This window comes from Poromitra crassiceps, assembly GCF_964638095.1.
Source record: "Poromitra crassiceps genome assembly, contig: HAP1_SCAFFOLD_222, whole genome shotgun sequence".
Taxonomy (NCBI): domain Eukaryota; kingdom Metazoa; phylum Chordata; class Actinopteri; order Beryciformes; family Melamphaidae; genus Poromitra; species Poromitra crassiceps.
In genome coordinates this window covers 54,771-71,099 of record NW_028152169.1, presented here as the reverse complement: position 1 = coordinate 71,099, position 16,329 = coordinate 54,771, and positions in this window count along the sequence as shown.

Here is a 16,329-nt window from a genome sequence, read left to right as displayed (position 1 = left end):
AGTCAATGCGGTCTTAGCCTCTCTGGTGTCAACACTCTGTCCGATTTTGGATTTTTTTTTTTTTTTTCCAAAATCAGACTTGACACCAGAGAGGCTGAATACCGCACTGAGTCAATGCGGTCTTAGCCTCTCTGGTCTCAACACTCTGTCTGATTTTGGATTTTTTTTTTCTTTTTTCCAAAATCAGACTTGACACCAGAGAGGCTGAATACCGCACTGAGTCAATGCGGTCTTAGCCTCTCTGGTGTCAACACTCTGTCTGATTTTGGATTTTTTTTTTTTTTTTCCAAAATCAGACTTGACACCAGTGAGGCTGAATACCGCACTGAGTCAATGCGGTCTTAGCCTCTCTGGTGTAAACACTCTGTCTGATTTTGGATTTTTTTTTTTTTTTTTCCCAAAATCAGACTTGACACCAGAGAGGCTGAATACCGCACTGAGTCAATGCGGTCTTAGCCTCTCTGGTGTCAACACTCTGTCTGATTTTGGATTTTTTTTTTTTTTTTTTCCAAAATCAGACTTGACACCAGAGAGGCTGAATACCGCACTGAGTCAATGCGGTCTTAGCCTCTCTGGTGTCAACACTCTGTCTGATTTTGGATTTTTTTTTTTTTTTTTCCAAAATCAGACTTGACACCAGAGAGGCTGAATACCGCACTGAGTCAATGCGGTCTTAGCCTCTCTGGTCTCAACACTCTGTCTGATTTTAGATTTTTTTTTTTTTTTTCCAAAATCAGACTTGACACCAGAGAGGCTGAATACCGCACTGAGTCAATGCGGTCTTAGCCTCTCTGGTGTCAACACTCTGTCTGATTTTGGATTTCTTTTTTCTTTTTTCGAAAAATCAGACTTGACACCAGAGAGGCTGAATACCGCACTGAGTCAATGCGGTCTTAGCCTCTCTGGTCTCAACACTCTGTCTGATTTTGGATTTTTTTTTTTTTTTTTTTCCAAAATCAGACTTGACACCAGAGAGGCTGAATACCGCACTGAGTCAATGCGGTCTTAGCCTCTCTGGTCTCAACACTCTGTCTGATTTTGGATTTTTTTTTTTTTTTTTTCCAAAATCAGACTTGACACCAGAGAGGCTGAATACCGCACTGAGTCAATGCGGTCTTAGCCTCTCTGGTGTCAACACTCTGTCCGATTTTGGATTTTTTTTTTTTTTTTCCAAAATCAGACTTGACACCAGAGAGGCTGAATACCGCACTGAGTCAATGCGGTCTTAGCCTCTCTGGTCTCAACACTCTTTCTGATTTTGGATTTTTTTTTTTTTTTTTCCAAAATCAGACTTGACACCAGTGAGGCTGAATACCGCACTGAGTCAATGCGGTCTTAACCTCTCTGGTGTCAACACTCTGTCTGATTTTGGATTTTTTTTTTTTTTTTTCCAAAATCAGACTTGACACCAGAGAGGCTGAATACCGCACTGAGTCAATGCGGTCTTAGCCTCTCTGGTCTCAACACTCTGTCTGATTTTGGATTTTTTTTTTTTTTTTTCCAAAATCAGACTTGACACCAGAGAGGCTGAATACCGCACTGAGTCAATGCGGTCTTAGCCTCTCTGGTGTCAACACTCTGTCTGATTTTGGATTTTTTTTTTTTTTTTCCCCAAAATCAGACTTGACACCAGAGAGGCTGAATACCGCACTGAGTCAATGCGGTCTTAGCCTCTCTGGTCTCAACACTGTCTGATTTTTGTTTTTTTTTGTTTTTTCCCAAAATCAGACTTGACACCAGAGAGGCTGAATACCGCACTGAGTCAATGCGGTCTTAGCCTCTCTGGTGTCAACACTCTGTCTGATTTTGGATTTTTTTTTTTTTTTTTTTCAAAATCAGACTTGACACCAGAGAGGCTGAATACCGCACTGAGTCAATGCGGTCTTAGCCTCTCTGGTCTCAACACTCTGTCTGATTTTGGATTTTTTTTTTTTTTTTTCCAAAATCAGACTTGACACCAGAGAGGCTGAATACCGCACTGAGTCAATGCGGTCTTAGCCTCTCTGGTCTCAACACTCTGTCTGATTTTAGATTTTTTTTTTTTTTTTCCAAAATCAGACTTGACACCAGAGAGGCTGAATACCGCACTGAGTCAATGCGGTCTTAGCCTCTCTGGTGTCAACACTCTGTCTGATTTTGGATTTATTTTTTCTTTTTTCGAAAAATCAGACTTGACACCAGAGAGGCTGAATACCGCACTGAGTCAATGCGGTCTTAGCCTCTCTGGTCTCAACACTCTGTCTGATTTTGGATTTTTTTTTTTTTTTTTTCCAAAATCAGACTTGACACCAGAGAGGCTGAATACCGCACTGAGTCAATGCGGTCTTAGCCTCTCTGGTGTCAACACTCTGTCCGATTTTGGATTTATTTATTTTTTTTCCAAAATCAGACTTGACACCAGAGAGGCTGAATACCGCACTGAGTCAATGCGGTCTTAGCCTCTCTGGTCTCAACACTCTGTCTGATTTTGGATTTTTTTTTTTTTTTTTCCAAAATCAGACTTGACACCAGTGAGGCTGAATACCGCACTGAGTCAATGCGGTCTTAACCTCTCTGGTGTCAACACTCTGTCTGATTTTGGATTTTTTTTTTTTTTTTTCCAAAATCAGACTTGACACCAGAGAGGCTGAATACCGCACTGAGTCAATGCGGTCTTAGCCTCTCTGGTCTCAACACTCTGTCTGATTTTGGATTTTTTTTTTTTTTTTTCCAAAATCAGACTTGACACCAGAGAGGCTGAATACCGCACTGAGTCAATGCGGTCTTAGCCTCTCTGGTGTCAACACTCTGTCTGATTTTGGATTTTTTTTTTTTTTTCCCCCAAAATCAGACTTGACACCAGAGAGGCTGAATACCGCACTGAGTCAATGCGGTCTTAGCCTCTCTGGTCTCAACACTGTCTGATTTTTGTTTTTTTTTGTTTTTTCCCAAAATCAGACTTGACACCAGAGAGGCTGAATACCGCACTGAGTCAATGCGGTCTTAGCCTCTCTGGTGTCAACACTCTGTCTGATTTTGGATTTTTTTTTTTTTTTTTTTCAAAATCAGACTTGACACCAGAGAGGCTGAATACTGCACTGAGTCAATGCGGTCTTAGCCTCTCTGGTGTCAACACTCTGTCTGATTTTGGATTTTTTTTTTTTTTTTTTCCAAAATCAGACTTGACACCAGAGAGGCTGAGTACCGCACTGAGTCAATGCGGTCTTAGCCTCTCTGGTCTCAACACTCTGTCTGATTTTGGATTTTTTTTTTTTTTTTCCTAAAATCAGACTTGACACCAGAGAGGCTGAATACCGCACTGAGTCAATGCGGTCTTAGCCTCTCTGGTCTCAACACTCTGTCTGATTTTGGATTTTTTTTTTTTTTTTTTCCAAAATCAGACTTGACACCAGAGAGGCTGAATACCGCACTGAGTCAATGCGGTCTTAGCCTCTCTGGTGTCAACACTCTGTCTGATTTTGGATTTTTTTTTTTTTTTTTCCAAAATCAGACTTGACACCAGAGAGGCTGAATACCGCACTGAGTCAATGCGGTCTTAGCCTCTCTGGTCTCAACACTCTGTCTGATTTTAGATTTTTTTTTTTTTTTTCCAAAATCAGACTTGACACCAGAGAGGCTGAATACCGCACTGAGTCAATGCGGTCTTAGCCTCTCTGGTGTCAACACTCTGTCTGATTTTGGATTTCTTTTTTCTTTTTTCGAAAAATCAGACTTTACACCAGAGAGGCTGAATACCGCACTGAGTCAATGCGGTCTTAGCCTCTCTGGTCTCAACACTCTGTCTGATTTTGGATTTTTTTTTTTTTTTTTTCCAAAATCAGACTTGACACCAGAGAGGCTGAATACCGCACTGAGTCAATGCGGTCTTAGCCTCTCTGGTGTCAACACTCTGTCCGATTTTGGATTTTTTTTTTTTTTTTCCAAAATCAGACTTGACACCAGAGAGGCTGAATACCGCACTGAGTCAATGCGGTCTTAGCCTCTCTGGTCTCAACACTCTGTCTGATTTTGGATTTTTTTTTTTTTTTTCCAAAATCAGACTTGACACCAGTGAGGCTGAATACCGCACTGAGTCAATGCGGTCTTAACCTCTCTGGTGTCAACACTCTGTCTGATTTTGGATTTTTTTTTTTTTTTTTCCAAAATCAGACTTGACACCAGAGAGGCTGAATACCGCACTGAGTCAATGCGGTCTTAGCCTCTCTGGTCTCAACACTCTGTCTGATTTTGGATTTTTTTTTTTTTTTTTCCAAAATCAGACTTGACACCAGAGAGGCTGAATACCGCACTGAGTCAATGCGGTCTTAGCCTCTCTGGTGTCAACACTCTGTCTGATTTTGGATTTTTTTTTTTTTTTTCCAAAATCAGACTTGACACCAGAGAGGCTGAATACCGCACTGAGTCAACGCGGTCTTAGCCTCTCTGGTCTCAACACTCTGTCTGATTTTGGATTTTTTTTTTTTTTTTTTTTCCAAAATCAGACTTGACACCAGAGAGGCTGAATACCGCACTGAGTCAATGCGGTCTTAGCCTCTCTGGTGTCAACACTCTGTCCGATTTTGGATTTTTTTTTTTTTTTTCCAAAATCAGACTTGACACCAGAGAGGCTGAATACCGCACTGAGTCAATGCGGTCTTAGCCTCTCTGGTCTCAACACTCTGTCTGATTTTGGATTTTTTTTTTCTTTTTTCCAAAATCAGACTTGACACCAGAGAGGCTGAATACCGCACTGAGTCAATGCGGTCTTAGCCTCTCTGGTGTCAACACTCTGTCTGATTTTGGATTTTTTTTTTTTTTTTCCAAAATCAGACTTGACACCAGTGAGGCTGAATACCGCACTGAGTCAATGCGGTCTTAGCCTCTCTGGTGTAAACACTCTGTCGGATTTTGGATTTTTTTTTTTTTTTTTCCCAAAATCAGACTTGACACCAGAGAGGCTGAATACCGCACTGAGTCAATGCGGTCTTAGCCTCTCTGGTGTCAACACTCTGTCTGATTTTGGATTTTTTTTTTTTTTTTTTCCAAAATCAGACTTGACACCAGAGAGGCTGAATACCGCACTGAGTCAATGCGGTCTTAGCCTCTCTGGTGTCAACACTCTGTCTGATTTTGGATTTTTTTTTTTTTTTTTCCAAAATCAGACTTGACACCAGAGAGGCTGAATACCGCACTGAGTCAATGCGGTCTTAGCCTCTCTGGTCTCAACACTCTGTCTGATTTTAGATTTTTTTTTTTTTTTTCCAAAATCAGACTTGACACCAGAGAGGCTGAATACCGCACTGAGTCAATGCGGTCTTAGCCTCTCTGGTGTCAACACTCTGTCTGATTTTGGATTTCTTTTTTCTTTTTTCGAAAAATCAGACTTGACACCAGAGAGGCTGAATACCGCACTGAGTCAATGCGGTCTTAGCCTCTCTGGTCTCAACACTCTGTCTGATTTTGGATTATTTTTTTTTTTTTTCCAAAATCAGACTTGACACCAGAGAGGCTGAATACCGCACTGAGTCAATGCGGTCTTAGCCTCTCTGGTCTCAACACTCTGTCTGATTTTGGATTTTTTTTTTTTTTTTTTCCAAAATCAGACTTGACACCAGAGAGGCTGAATACCGCACTGAGTCAATGCGGTCTTAGCCTCTCTGGTGTCAACACTCTGTCTGATTTTGGATTTTTTTTTTTTTTTTTCCAAAATCAGACTTGACACCAGAGAGGCTGAATACCGCACTGAGTCAATGCGGTCTTAGCCTCTCTGGTCTCAACACTCTGTCTGATTTTAGATTTTTTTTTTTTTTTTTCCAAAATCAGACTTGACACCAGAGAGGCTGAATACCGCACTGAGTCAATGCGGTCTTAGCCTCTCTGGTGTCAACACTCTGTCTGATTTTGGATTTCTTTTTTCTTTTTTCGAAAAATCAGACGACACCAGAGAGGCTGAATACCGCACTGAGTCAATGCGGTCTTAGCCTCTCTGGTCTCAACACTCTGTCTGATTTTGGATTTTTTTTTTTTTTTTTTCCAAAATCAGACTTGACACCAGAGAGGCTGAATACCGCACTGAGTCAATGCGGTCTTAGCCTCTCTGGTGTCAACACTCTGTCCGATTTTGGATTTTTTTTTTTTTTTTCCAAAATCAGACTTGACACCAGAGAGGCTGAATACCGCACTGAGTCAATGCGGTCTTAGCCTCTCTGGTCTCAACACTCTGTCTGATTTTGGATTTTTTTTTTTTTTTTTCCAAAATCAGACTTGACACCAGTGAGGCTGAATACCGCACTGAGTCAATGCGGTCTTAACCTCTCTGGTGTCAACACTCTGTCTGATTTTGGATTTTTTTTTTTTTTTTTTCCAAAATCAGACTTGACACCAGAGAGGCTGAATACCGCACTGAGTCAATGCGGTCTTAGCCTCTCTGGTCTCAACACTCTGTCTGATTTTGGATTTTTTTTTTTTTTTTTCCAAAATCAGACTTGACACCAGAGAGGCTGAATACCGCACTGAGTCAATGCGGTCTTAGCCTCTCTGGTGTCAACACTCTGTCTGATTTTGGATTTTTTTTTTTTTTTCCCCAAAATCAGACTTGACACCAGAGAGGCTGAATACCGCACTGAGTCAATGCGGTCTTAGCCTCTCTGGTCTCAACACTGTCTGATTTTTGTTTTTTTTTGTTTTTTCCCAAAATCAGACTTGACACCAGAGAGGCTGAATACCGCACTGAGTCAATGCGGTCTTAGCCTCTCTGGTGTCAACACTCTGTCTGATTTTGGATTTTTTTTTTTTTTTTTTTCAAAATCAGACTTGACACCAGAGAGGCTGAATACCGCACTGAGTCAATGCGGTCTTAGCCTCTCTGGTCTCAACACTCTGTCTGATTTTGGATTTTTTTTTTTTTTTTTCCAAAATCAGACTTGACACCAGAGAGGCTGAATACCGCACTGAGTCAATGCGGTCTTAGCCTCTCTGGTCTCAACACTCTGTCTGATTTTAGATTTTTTTTTTTTTTTTCCAAAATCAGACTTGACACCAGAGAGGCTGAATACCGCACTGAGTCAATGCGGTCTTAGCCTCTCTGGTGTCAACACTCTGTCTGATTTTGGATTTATTTTTTCTTTTTTCGAAAAATCAGACTTGACACCAGAGAGGCTGAATACCGCACTGAGTCAATGCGGTCTTAGCCTCTCTGGTCTCAACACTCTGTCTGATTTTGGATTTTTTTTTTTTTTTTTTCCAAAATCAGACTTGACACCAGAGAGGCTGAATACCGCACTGAGTCAATGCGGTCTTAGCCTCTCTGGTGTCAACACTCTGTCCGATTTTGGATTTTTTTTTTTTTTTTCCAAAATCAGACTTGACACCAGAGAGGCTGAATACCGCACTGAGTCAATGCGGTCTTAGCCTCTCTGGTCTCAACACTCTGTCTGATTTTGGATTTTTTTTTTTTTTTTTCCAAAATCAGACTTGACACCAGTGAGGCTGAATACAGCACTGAGTCAATGCGGTCTTAACCTCTCTGGTGTCAACACTCTGTCTGATTTTGGATTTTTTTTTTTTTTTTTCCAAAATCAGACTTGACACCAGAGAGGCTGAATACCGCACTGAGTCAATGCGGTCTTAGCCTCTCTGGTCTCAACACTCTGTCTGATTTTGGATTTTTTTTTTTTTTTTTTCCAAAATCAGACTTGACACCAGAGAGGCTGAATACCGCACTGAGTCAATGCGGTCTTAGCCTCTCTGGTATCAACACTCTGTCTGATTTTGGATTTTTTTTTTTTTTTCCCCCAAAATCAGACTTGACACCAGAGAGGCTGAATACCGCACTGAGTCAATGCGGTCTTAGCCTCTCTGGTCTCAACACTGTCTGATTTTTGTTTTTTTTTGTTTTTTCCCAAAATCAGACTTGACACCAGAGAGGCTGAATACCGCACTGAGTCAATGCGGTCTTAGCCTCTCTGGTGTCAACACTCTGTCTGATTTTGGATTTTTTTTTTTTTTTTTTTCAAAATCAGACTTGACACCAGAGAGGCTGAATACTGCACTGAGTCAATGCGGTCTTAGCCTCTCTGGTGTCAACACTCTGTCTGATTTTGGATTTTTTTTTTTTTTTTTTCCAAAATCAGACTTGACACCAGAGAGGCTGAGTACTGCACTGAGTCAATGCGGTCTTAGCCTCTCTGGTCTCAACACTCTGTCTGATTTTGGATTTTTTTTTTTTTTTTCCTAAAATCAGACTTGACACCAGAGAGGCTGAATACCGCACTGAGTCAATGCGGTCTTAGCCTCTCTGGTCTCAACACTCTGTCTGATTTTGGATTTTTTTTTTTTTTTTTTCCAAAATCAGACTTGACACCAGAGAGGCTGAATACCGCACTGAGTCAATGCGGTCTTAGCCTCTCTGGTGTCAACACTCTGTCTGATTTTGGATTTTTTTTTTTTTTTTTCCAAAATCAGACTTGACACCAGAGAGGCTGAATACCGCACTGAGTCAATGCGGTCTTAGCCTCTCTGGTCTCAACACTCTGTCTGATTTTAGATTTTTTTTTTTTTTTTCCAAAATCAGACTTGACACCAGAGAGGCTGAATACCGCACTGAGTCAATGCGGTCTTAGCCTCTCTGGTGTCAACACTCTGTCTGATTTTGGATTTCTTTTTTCTTTTTTCGAAAAATCAGACTTGACACCAGAGAGGCTGAATACCGCACTGAGTCAATGCGGTCTTAGCCTCTCTGGTCTCAACACTCTGTCTGATTTTGGATTTTTTTTTTTTTTTTTTCCAAAATCAGACTTGACACCAGAGAGGCTGAATACCGCACTGAGTCAATGCGGTCTTAGCCTCTCTGGTGTCAACACTCTGTCCGATTTTGGATTTTTTTTTTTTTTTTCCAAAATCAGACTTGACACCAGAGAGGCTGAATACCGCACTGAGTCAATGCGGTCTTAGCCTCTCTGGTCTCAACACTCTGTCTGATTTTGGATTTTTTTTTTTTTTTTCCAAAATCAGACTTGACACCAGTGAGGCTGAATACCGCACTGAGTCAATGCGGTCTTAACCTCTCTGGTGTCAACACTCTGTCTGATTTTGGATTTTTTTTTTTTTTTTTCCAAAATCAGACTTGACACCAGAGAGGCTGAATACCGCACTGAGTCAATGCGGTCTTAGCCTCTCTGGTCTCAACACTCTGTCTGATTTTGGATTTTTTTTTTTTTTTTTCCAAAATCAGACTTGACACCAGAGAGGCTGAATACCGCACTGAGTCAATGCGGTCTTAGCCTCTCTGGTGTCAACACTCTGTCTGATTTTGGATTTTTTTTTTTTTTTTCCCCAAAATCAGACTTGACACCAGAGAGGCTGAATACCGCACTGAGTCAATGCGGTCTTAGCCTCTCTGGTCTCAACACTGTCTGATTTTTGTTTTTTTTTGTTTTTTCCCAAAATCAGACTTGACACCAGAGAGGCTGAATACCGCACTGAGTCAATGCGGTCTTAGCCTCTCTGGTGTCAACACTCTGTCTGATTTTGGATTTTTTTTTTTTTTTTTTTCAAAATCAGACTTGACACCAGAGAGGCTGAATACCGCACTGAGTCAATGCGGTCTTAGCCTCTCTGGTCTCAACACTCTGTCTGATTTTGGATTTTTTTTTTTTTTTTTTCCAAAATCAGACTTGACACCAGAGAGGCTGAATACCGCACTGAGTCAATGCGGTCTTAGCCTCTCTGGTCTCAACACTCTGTCTGATTTTAGATTTTTTTTTTTTTTTTCCAAAATCAGACTTGACACCAGAGAGGCTGAATACCGCACTGAGTCAATGCGGTCTTAGCCTCTCTGGTGTCAACACTCTGTCTGATTTTGGATTTATTTTTTATTTTTTCGAAAAATCAGACTTGACACCAGAGAGGCTGAATACCGCACTGAGTCAATGCGGTCTTAGCCTCTCTGGTCTCAACACTCTGTCTGATTTTGGATTTTTTTTTTTTTTTTTTCCAAAATCAGACTTGACACCAGAGAGGCTGAATACCGCACTGAGTCAATGCGGTCTTAGCCTCTCTGGTGTCAACACTCTGTCCGATTTTGGATTTTTTTTTTTTTTTTCCAAAATCAGACTTGACACCAGAGAGGCTGAATACCGCACTGAGTCAATGCGGTCTTAGCCTCTCTGGTCTCAACACTCTGTCTGATTTTGGATTTTTTTTTTTTTTTTTTCCAAAATCAGACTTGACACCAGTGAGGCTGAATACCGCACTGAGTCAATGCGGTCTTAACCTCTCTGGTGTCAACACTCTGTCTGATTTTGGATTTTTTTTTTTTTTTTTCCAAAATCAGACTTGACACCAGAGAGGCTGAATACCGCACTGAGTCAATGCGGTCTTAGCCTCTCTGGTCTCAACACTCTGTCTGATTTTGGATTTTTTTTTTTTTTTTTCCAAAATCAGACTTGACACCAGAGAGGCTGAATACCGCACTGAGTCAATGCGGTCTTAGCCTCTCTGGTGTCAACACTCTGTCTGATTTTGGATTTTTTTTTTTTTTCCCCCCAAAATCAGACTTGACACCAGAGAGGCTGAATACCGCACTGAGTCAATGCGGTCTTAGCCTCTCTGGTCTCAACACTGTCTGATTTTTGTTTTTTTTTGTTTTTTCCCAAAATCAGACTTGACACCAGAGAGGCTGAATACCGCACTGAGTCAATGCGGTCTTAGCCTCTCTGGTGTCAACACTCTGTCTGATTTTGGATTTTTTTTTTTTTTTTTTCAAAATCAGACTTGACACCAGAGAGGCTGAATACCGCACTGAGTCAATGCGGTCTTAGCCTCTCTGGTGTCAACACTCTGTCTGATTTTGGATTTTTTTTTTTTTTTTTTCCAAAATCAGACTTGACACCAGAGAGGCTGAGTACCGCACTGAGTCAATGCGGTCTTAGCCTCTCTGGTCTCAACACTCTGTCTGATTTTGGATTTTTTTTTTTTTTTTCCTAAAATCAGACTTGACACCAGAGAGGCTGAATACCGCACTGAGTCAATGCGGTCTTAGCCTCTCTGGTGTCAACACTCTGTCTGATTTTGGATTTTTTTTTTTTTTTTTTCCAAAATCAGACTTGACACCAGAGAGGCTGAATACCGCACTGAGTCAATGCGGTCTTAGCCTCTCTGGTGTCAACACTCTGTCTGATTTTGGATTTTTTTTTTTTTTTTTCCAAAATCAGACTTGACACCAGAGAGGCTGAATACCGCACTGAGTCAATGCAGTCTTAGCCTCTCTGGTCTCAACACTCTGTCTGATTTTGGATTTTTTTTTTTTTTTTTAAATCAGACTTGACACCAGAGAGGCTGAATACCGCACTGAGTCAATGCGGTCTTAGCCTCTCTGGTCTCAACACTCTGTCTGATTTTAGATTTTTTTTTTTTTTTTCCAAAATCAGACTTGACACCAGAGAGGCTGAATACCGCACTGAGTCAATGCGGTCTTAGCCTCTCTGGTGTCAACACTCTGTCTGATTTTGGATTTTTTTTTTTTTTTTCCAAAATCAGACTTGACACCAGAGAGGCTGAATACCGCACTGAGTCAATGCGGTCTTAGCCTCTCTGGTCTCAACACTCTGTCTGATTTTAGATTTTTTTTTTTTTTTTCCAAAATCAGACTTGACACCAGAGAGGCTGAATACCGCACTGAGTCAATGCGGTCTTAGCCTCTCTGGTGTCAACACTCTGTCCGATTTTGGATTTTTTTTTTTTTTTTTCCAAAATCAGACTTGACACCAGAGAGGCTGAATACCGCACTGAGTCAATGCAGTCTTAGCCTCTCTGGTCTCAACACTCTGTCTGATTTTGGATTTTTTTTTTTTTTTTTCCAAAATCAGACTTGACACCAGAGAGGCTGAATACTGCACTGAGTCAATGCGGTCTTAGCCTCTCTGGTGTCAACACTCTGTCTGATTTTGGATTTTTTTTTTTTTTTTTCCCAAAATCAGACTTGACACCAGAGAGGCTGAATACCGCACTGAGTCAATGCGGTCTTAGCCTCTCTGGTCTCAACACTGTCTGATTTTTGATTTTTTTTTTTTTTTTCCCAAAATCAGACTTGACACCAGAGAGGCTGAATAACGCACTGAGTCAATGCGGTCTTAGCCTCTCTGGTGTCAACACTCTGTCTGATTTTTGATTTTTTTTTTTTTTTTTTTCAAAATCAGACTTGACACCAGAAAGGCTGAATACTGCACTGAGTCAATGCGGTCTTAGCCTCTCTGGTGTCAACACTCTGTCCGATTTTGGATTTTTTTTTTTTTTTTCCAAAATCAGACTTGACACCAGAGAGGCTGAATACCGCACTGAGTCAATGCGGTCTTAGCCTCTCTGGTGTCAACACTCTGTCTGATTTTGGATTTTTTTTTTTTTTTTTTTCAAAATCAGACTTGACACCAGAGAGGCTGAATACCGCACTGAGTCAATGCGGTCTTAGCCTCTCTGGTGTCAACACTCTGTCTGATTTTGGATTTTTTTTTTTTTTTTTTCCAAAATCAGACTTGACACCAGAGAGGCTGAGTACCGCACTGAGTCAATGCGGTCTTAGCCTCTCTGGTCTCAACACTCTGTCTGATTTTGGATTTTTTTTTTTTTTTTCCTAAAATCAGACTTGACACCAGAGAGGCTGAATACCGCACTGAGTCAATGCGGTCTTAGCCTCTCTGGTGTCAACACTCTGTCTGATTTTGGATTTTTTTTTTTTTTTTTTCCAAAATCAGACTTGACACCAGAGAGGCTGAATACCGCACTGAGTCAATGCGGTCTTAGCCTCTCTGGTGTCAACACTCTGTCTGATTTTGGATTTTTTTTTTTTTTTTTCCAAAATCAGACTTGACACCAGAGAGGCTGAATACCGCACTGAGTCAATGCGGTCTTAGCCTCTCTGGTCTCAACACTCTGTCTGATTTTGGATTTTTTTTTTTTTTTTCCAAAATCAGACTTGACACCAGAGAGGCTGAATACCGCACTGAGTCAATGCGGTCTTAGCCTCTCTGGTCTCAACACTCTGTCTGATTTTAGATTTTTTTTTTTTTTTTCCAAAATCAGACTTGACACCAGAGAGGCTGAATACCGCACTGAGTCAATGCGGTCTTAGCCTCTCTGGTGTCAACACTCTGTCTGATTTTGGATTTTTTTTTTTTTTTCCCAAAATCAGACTTGACACCAGAGAGGCTGAATACCGCACTGAGTCAATGCGGTCTTAGCCTCTCTGGTCTCAACACTCTGTCTGATTTTAGATTTTTTTTTTTTTTTTCCAAAATCAGACTTGACACCAGAGAGGCTGAATACCGCACTGAGTCAATGCGGTCTTAGCCTCTCTGGTGTCAACACTCTGTCCGATTTTGGATTTTTTTTTTTTTTTTTCCAAAATCAGACTTGACACCAGAGAGGCTGAATACCGCACTGAGTCAATGCGGTCTTAGCCTCTCTGGTCTCAACACTCTGTCTGATTTTGGATTTTTTTTTTTTTTTTTCCAAAATCAGACTTGACACCAGTCAGGCTGAATACCGCACTGAGTCAATGCGGTCTTAACCTCTCTGGTGTCAACACTCTGTCTGATTTTGGATTTTTTTTTTTTTTTTTCCAAAATCAGACTTGACACCAGAGAGGCTGAATACCGCACTGAGTCAATGCGGTCTTAGCCTCTCTGGTCTCAACACTCTGTCTGATTTTGGATTTTTTTTTTTTTTTTTCCAAAATCAGACTTGACACCAGAGAGGCTGAATACCGCACTGAGTCAATGCGGTCTTAGCCTCTCTGGTGTCAACACTCTGTCTGATTTTGGATTTTTTTTTTTTTTTCCCCCAAAATCAGACTTGACACCAGAGAGGCTGAATACCGCACTGAGTCAATGCGGTCTTAGCCTCTCTGGTCTCAACACTGTCTGATTTTTGTTTTTTTTTGTTTTTTCCCAAAATCAGACTTGACACCAGAGAGGCTGAATACCGCACTGAGTCAATGCGGTCTTAGCCTCTCTGGTGTCAACACTCTGTCTGATTTTGGATTTTTTTTTTTTTTTTTTTCAAAATCAGACTTGACACCAGAGAGGCTGAATACCGCACTGAGTCAATGCGGTCTTAGCCTCTCTGGTGTCAACACTCTGTCTGATTTTGGATTTTTTTTTTTTTTTTTTCCAAAATCAGACTTGACACCAGAGAGGCTGAGTACCGCACTGAGTCAATGCGGTCTTAGCCTCTCTGGTCTCAACACTCTGTCTGATTTTGGATTTTTTTTTTTTTTTTCCTAAAATCAGACTTGACACCAGAGAGGCTGAATACCGCACTGAGTCAATGCGGTCTTAGCCTCTCTGGTGTCAACACTCTGTCTGATTTTGGATTTTTTTTTTTTTTTTTTCCAAAATCAGACTTGACACCAGAGAGGCTGAATACCGCACTGAGTCAATGCGGTCTTAGCCTCTCTGGTGTCAACACTCTGTCTGATTTTGGATTTTTTTTTTTTTTTTTCCAAAATCAGACTTGACACCAGAGAGGCTGAATACCGCACTGAGTCAATGCGGTCTTAGCCTCTCTGGTCTCAACACTCTGTCTGATTTTGGATTTTTTTTTTTTTTTTCCAAAATCAGACTTGACACCAGAGAGGCTGAATACCGCACTGAGTCAATGCGGTCTTAGCCTCTCTGGTCTCAACACTCTGTCTGATTTTAGATTTTTTTTTTTTTTTTCCAAAATCAGACTTGACACCAGAGAGGCTGAATACCGCACTGAGTCAATGCGGTCTTAGCCTCTCTGGTGTCAACACTCTGTCTGATTTTGGATTTTTTTTTTTTTTTTCCAAAATCAGACTTGACACCAGAGAGGCTGAATACCGCACTGAGTCAATGCGGTCTTAGCCTCTCTGGTCTCAACACTCTGTCTGATTTTAGATTTTTTTTTTTTTTTTCCAAAATCAGACTTGACACCAGAGAGGCTGAATACCGCACTGAGTCAATGCGGTCTTAGCCTCTCTGGTGTCAACACTCTGTCCGATTTTGGATTTTTTTTTTTTTTTTCCAAAATCAGACTTGACACCAGAGAGGCTGAATACCGCACTGAGTCAATGCGGTCTTAGCCTCTCTGGTCTCAACACTCTGTCTGATTTTGGATTTTTTTTTTTTTTTTCCAAAATCAGACTTGACACCAGAGAGGCTGAATACTGCACTGAGTCAATGCGGTCTTAGCCTCTCTGGTGTCAACACTCTGTCTGATTTTGGATTTTTTTTTTTTTTTTTCCCAAAATCAGACTTGACACCAGAGAGGCTGAATACCGCACTGAGTCAATGCGGTCTTAGCCTCTCTGGTCTCAACACTGTCTGATTTTTGATTTTTTTTTTTTTTTTCCCAAAATCAGACTTGACACCAGAGAGGCTGAATAACGCACTGAGTCAATGCGGTCTTAGCCTCTCTGGTGTCAACACTCTGTCTGATTTTTGATTTTTTTTTTTTTTTTTTTCAAAATCAGACTTGACACCAGAGAGGCTGAATACCGCACTGAGTCAATGCGGTCTTAGCCTCTCTGGTCTCAACACTCTGTCTGATTTTGGATTTTTTTTTTTTTTTTTCCAAAATCAGACTTGACACCAGTGAGGCTGAATACCGCACTGAGTCAATGCGGTCTTAACCTCTCTGGTGTCAACACTCTGTCTGATTTTGGATTTTTTTTTTTTTTTTTCCAAAATCAGACTTGACACCAGAGAGGCTGAATACCGCACTGAGTCAATGCGGTCTTAGCCTCTCTGGTCTCAACACTCTGTCTGATTTTGGATTTTTTTTTTTTTTTTTCCAAAATCAGACTTGACACCAGAGAGGCTGAATACCGCACTGAGTCAATGCGGTCTTAGCCTCTCTGGTGTCAACACTCTGTCTGATTTTGGATTTTTTTTTTTTTTTCCCCCAAAATCAGACTTGACACCAGAGAGGCTGAATACCGCACTGAGTCAATGCGGTCTTAGCCTCTCTGGTCTCAACACTGTCTGATTTTTGTTTTTTTTTGTTTTTTCCCAAAATCAGACTTGACACCAGAGAGGCTGAATACCGCACTGAGTCAATGCGGTCTTAGCCTCTCTGGTGTCAACACTCTGTCTGATTTTGGATTTTTTTTTTTTTTTTTTTCAAAATCAGACTTGACACCAGAGAGGCTGAATACCGCACTGAGTCAATGCGGTCTTAGCCTCTCTGGTGTCAACACTCTGTCTGATTTTGGATTTTTTTTTTTTTTTTTTCCAAAATCAGACTTGACACCAGAGAGGCTGAGTACCGCACTGAGTCAATGCGGTCTTAGCCTCTCTGGTCTCAACACTCTGTCTGATTTTGGATTTTTTT